The sequence below is a fragment of the Camellia sinensis genome, chromosome 10, assembly GCF_055761805.1.
Source record: "Camellia sinensis isolate YWXY chromosome 10, ASM5576180v1, whole genome shotgun sequence".
In the NCBI taxonomy this organism is placed as follows: domain Eukaryota; kingdom Viridiplantae; phylum Streptophyta; class Magnoliopsida; order Ericales; family Theaceae; genus Camellia; species Camellia sinensis.
The window spans coordinates 39,387,877-39,393,134 of record NC_138970.1 but is presented as its reverse complement, the minus strand read 5'-3'; the positions used below and the strand labels follow the sequence as shown (position 1 = coordinate 39,393,134).

At 37.3% G+C, this 5,258-nt stretch overlaps 1 long non-coding RNA gene across 1 annotated transcript; it reads left to right on the top strand.

Annotated features, from left to right (window-relative positions):
- The first annotated feature begins 2,395 nt into the window (after positions 1–2,395).
- On the top strand, positions 2,396–4,562 carry LOC114303567 (uncharacterized). The gene is made up of 2 exons (XR_003643787.2): positions 2,396–2,891; positions 4,373–4,562. It is a non-coding gene; the product is annotated as an uncharacterized LOC114303567 (long non-coding RNA).
- Positions 4,563–5,258: the final 696 nt, after the last annotated feature.

The window sequence follows — 5,258 nt, the reverse complement described above, 5'->3', positions numbered from 1 at the left end:
AAATAAAAAATAAATAATGAACCACACTCGAGCCAACGGCTACACCGAGACAAGCGATAACATATGAGCTCGCGAGCAGTAGCGCAACAAGAATGAAGTATCATGTAATTGAAACCCTAAGAATGGACCGATACCCGCGGCTAAAATCTTTAGCCACATTGGAAGCCAAATTCTGGAACAATTGGGTCAATTGAGAAAAAAAAATTCGAATGGGGGCTGGACCCTACTATCAGAGGAAGAGGACAAAGATCCCTTAGTAATTAGAGGCAACATTGTACTCTATAATTCTTGGGTTCACGCTCTATTTGATTATGGTGCACCATTTTCTTTTTCTTTTTTTAAAAAAAAAAAAAACACCATGTGATAAATCATTAGGTCTTGAATGTGAACATTTAAAAACTACTTCAAGTATCGCATCACCTTTGAGAGAAAGTGTCAGTGCGAATTAGAAGTGTTAGGTTTACACTTGATTTGCGACCTTGTGGTCATGGACATGTTCGATTTTGACATAATCTTAGGCATGGAGTAGCTATCTGCCCACCGAACGGTGATTGATTGCTACCAGAAAATGGTGACGACTTACACACTTGACGGGAGGTGTTTCCAATTTAAGGGGGATAGAGAGGAGTTTTTGAGCATGACAAATCATAAGATGCGATGGCATAATCAACTTGTTGGGTGCTCTGGTTAAAGGAAGTCAAATTTTCGGGACACATAGTGTCTGAGCATGGGATTGCAATGGACCCGACCAAGGTAGAAGTAGTATTAGATTGGAAACAACCAACCTTAGAAATTGAAGTTCGTAGTTTCTTAGGACTGGCCGGTTATTATTGACGGTTTATTCAAGACTTTTCCGAACTGGCCAAGCCGATGACTCGTCCAATGCAAAAAAGGGTAAAATATGATTGGAATGAAGCATCGCATGTGAACGATCCTTTCAAGAACTCAAGAGGAGATTGACTAATGTCCCAATACTCATCATTCCGAAGTGAGACGTCAGTGTTTGCAGTACACCCAGGAGGGACGAAAATGTACCAAAGACTTACAACGCCACTACTGGTGGAACGGAATACAAAAAGATGTGGCTCAATCCGTAGCCAGATGCCTTACGTGTCAGCAAGTAAAGGCGGAACACCAGTGACCTGGAGGGATGCTTTAGCCCTTGCCAATATCAGAAAGGAAATGGGAGCATGTAACAACGGACTAACCAGGTCACCTAGAGGACAGGATGCTATATGGGTTATAGTTGATCGTGTAACGAAAACGACACACTTTTTGCCGTATAAAATTTCAAACACTTTGACATCACTGAGTCATCTCTAATAAAAAACAAAAAAAAATTCCGACTCCACGGAGTTCCAGTATCAATTGTGTCAGACCGAGACCCGCGTTTCACCTCTCGATTCTAAGAAAGCCTACAAGAAGCATTGGGAACCGAATTATGCTTTAGGACCACCTTCCATCCTCAAACTGACGGACAATCGGAACGCACCATTCAAACTTTGGAGGACATATTGAGAGCTTGTGTGATGGATTTCAAAGGGAGTTGGCAGTGACACCTACTGTTGGTGGAGTTCACATACAACGACAGTTTCCAGGCTAGCATTGGCATGGCTCCATTCGAAGCACTGTATGGTTGGCCTTGCAGATCACTAGTTTGTTGGACTGAAGTTAGAGAAGTGAGTCTATTGGGCCTAGAGATCGTGCAAGAAACTACAGAAAAGGTAAAACTTATTCGACAAAGATTAGTGGCAGCTCAAGATCGTCAAAAGAGTTATGCAGATAAAAGGAGAAGACCTCTAACTTTCGTTGTCGATGATGATGATTATGTTTTCTTAAAAAAAAAAAAAAACATTCAGCCCTGCTGAGGTATCATTTGTTTTGGAAAGAAAGGAAAATTATCGCCTCGATATATCGGACCCTTCGAGATACTTTAGAAAATTGGAAAGGTTGCGTACAAATTGGCTCTACCCCTGCAATTGGCTGGAGTACATGATGTTTCTCACATATCTATGCTGCGAAAGTACATAATGCACCTTTCTCACATCATCAACTGGGAAGAAATCCAACTTAACAAAAACGCCAGCTTTGAGGAGGGACCAGTAGCAATTACGGACAAACAAGAAAAGAACTTGCGAGGAAAACTAATTCAACTTCTTAAGATACTCTAGCGTCACTATGATATTGAAGAGTTCACTTAGAAATGTGAAGACGCGGTGTGGGCAAATTATTCACAACTATTTGAGACGTGACGTGCGATTTAATTTCGAGGACGAAATTTATTTAAGGGGGGTAGGTTGTAGAGACCCTAATTTTTGGTAATTACACTTGATACCCTAACCCTTAGGTTAATTACATTTTAATCCTAAATTTTATAAAATTTTAGAAAATGGTCCAAGAAAGAATTATTTTTCTGTATTTTATTTTGTATTATAATTAACTCATAGAATGCCATTTTTATATTTGGAAATACCCTAACACTTGGCTTTTATTTATGTACCTCCTAGTTTCTAAATTAATTCATCAAATTTATTTTTAGCCTAATTGAATATTTATTAGTTCTTTGAATTTTTATTATTTTCTTTGAACCTTTATTATTTAATTGAGCAAATAAATATCTTTAATTAAATATCTACACATATCTTTAAATAAATAGTTTTATTATTTATTTTAATACTTATTTGAGCAATGGAAAAATATCTAGATTTTTATGCTTTTTCTTAGTCATTAAGCTAGCCCTATTTCATGGCTTATAAATTGAGAACTTTGTCTCAATTTTCACCACACATTTTCAACAGCCTAGGGAGAGGGTGAGAGGGTGAAAGTGTGATCAAAGGAAGTAGAGAAGAAGAAGAAGAAGAAAAATAATAATAAGGGTGACTCTCAAAAAGGTAAGAACATACCCCTCCTTTGTCTTCTCCAATTCTTTCACCATCTCCTTCTATTGTCTAATATGCCTCTTGTGTTGCAAATTAATGGTAAATAGGGTTTTTGGTGTATGTTGAAGTGTGGATATGATCAATTGCCATTGTCTTACAAATTTGTGAAATTACGCACTACTGCAACTTCCCTAGTTTAAAATAAATATCAAATCTATTTAATTCTCAAATCTGAATTTATGGTAGGATATTTGGTGTGTTTAGAGTTTGTAAAAAATTTATTAGCTCCAAATTGTTTGTTTTTAGGGCTTGGATAAATTGTTGAAGAATATGGTCCTGAATCTCTGAAAAACAGTCCACTTTTAGCAATTTTATAAAATTCTAGAAAAATCACCTCTTGCTGGTTCTTCTATCAAAATTTAGAACTCTGAGTCCTCTTTCCAACAGATTTTATTTGAGTAAAAACCATCGGGTAGATTGAGAGAAAAGTTAGTTTCCCCAAAGGGTGACAAATCTGGACAGGTTTTCGAATATAGTGTGTAGATGAATTTGTGGAGGTGCTGTGCAACTTCTGAAAATTGGAATTGAAACTAGACAGATTGAATATTGTTTCTGTGCAATTTGAGCCCCTAACTTGACCTAGAAGTATTTTTCCCAAAGCACTCTTTTTAGCCATGCAGAACCGAACAGTGCAGGAAATGGTGTGTTGTTGTGTTGTTTGTCTCTAAGTATTTTAAAGCATGCCTAATGTTATTTTCTTGCCTTACCATAACTATGTATGATTATCATAGGCTATATTTCATTTCTTATGTTTTTCTCATGCTTTTTTATATTACCGAATTACCGAATGTGACTAGCTTGCTTGGCAAAAGATCTAATAAATGGGAAATGGAAAGGGGTTGGTAGTGGGGGACGTTCACCCTTGTGCTTCAGAATGATTTATGTATTGAACATGTGAATGGAATTAAAACCAAATGAGTTAAGTCTTGCACAAGCGGTCTAAACGAGCCCCTAGGTTGACACGGATGTATTCAGACTCTATGCGGTGGTTTCAGGGTGTAAGCGAGCCCTTTGGTATGATATGTGCAGGGTGTAAGTGAGCCCTAGGCATGATTTGGTATGGTATGTGCAGGGTGTAAGCGAGCCCTAGGCACGATTTGGGTGTAAGCGAGCCCACTTGTTTGGCCGTCCCTTTTGAGGTCCATCAATGTCACTAACCGGTAAATAACCAGGAGGTGGGCATAGGTGGTAAGGTCTGCAAAGCAGCAAAAGGGGGAGTCTGAGTAATCCGGTGTTCAGCCTTGTGGTTGGGTAGAAGGATCTCTTTGGGGGATCCTAGATGTCTAGGCAAACTCCTAATTCATAGAATCCTTGTTGTAATTTTGCATGTTATGTTACCCAATTTGTCCTATGTATGGTTGATTGGTTGATAGAAGATATGGGGATGTGTGTGTTTTTACTGGGCATTCCAAGCTCATGGCGTGTCATGCCAGGTGGTGAAGCAGTTATAATGATGAAAGTTATTGCAACGGAAAATACGATGAAGTGTTGGAGCGGTGGTTCATTTGAAGACTTAGACTAGTTGTTTTTGTTTTCAATGTTTTGTAATCCTGCAATGGAAAATAAACGAATGATCCGTGATACTAACTCTGGTTATATATGTATATTAAGATGTTTTGGTTATCTATCCTATTTGTGTGGTAATATTGTACTTAATTAACGGCCTCGAAGTTGGGGCGTTACAACAAGCGAATGGTAATATTGACTCCCTTTTTATAAGTCTACATTTCTTCAGGCTTAAGTTTTTCTTATCTCTCTAATGATTTTGTATTTATTGTTGTGTAAGCTAAACGTGCACTTCTTTGATTGATGAGTGTTGAAAGAGGGGCAATCTCGAGTGAGCAACAATCTCGAGGGCAGAATGTACACTATTTTTGGTTTTATCGTTGACAAACTTTGAAAATGATTGACGTTGTAGAAACTTATATAGATTTGGTTTGGTTTGAGAGGTAAACATTTGAAGGTGTTTGTTATTTAGATTTTGATCAAGAATACTATTTTTGTATTGGCATGGTGTGCTCCAAAGGGAGAACACCATTTTGTTGTTCCTTTTATTTGAAGTTGTGTTTATAATCAAGGGGATCCCCTTGCTCAAATGTATGTTATCTATTCATTTTTTGTATGTCATGGGAAAACAGATTAGGTATGCTTGATTCTCAGTGTTCCTACCTTAAGAGAGAATGACATATGAAAATTATTCAAACAAAATATTATTTACACTTTGCCTTTAGGCACGGACATACACAAGTATATATATAATGTACAAATTGTATACAAAGAAAATTTTTATATAAAAGTTCAATTTAAGATGATGTAATA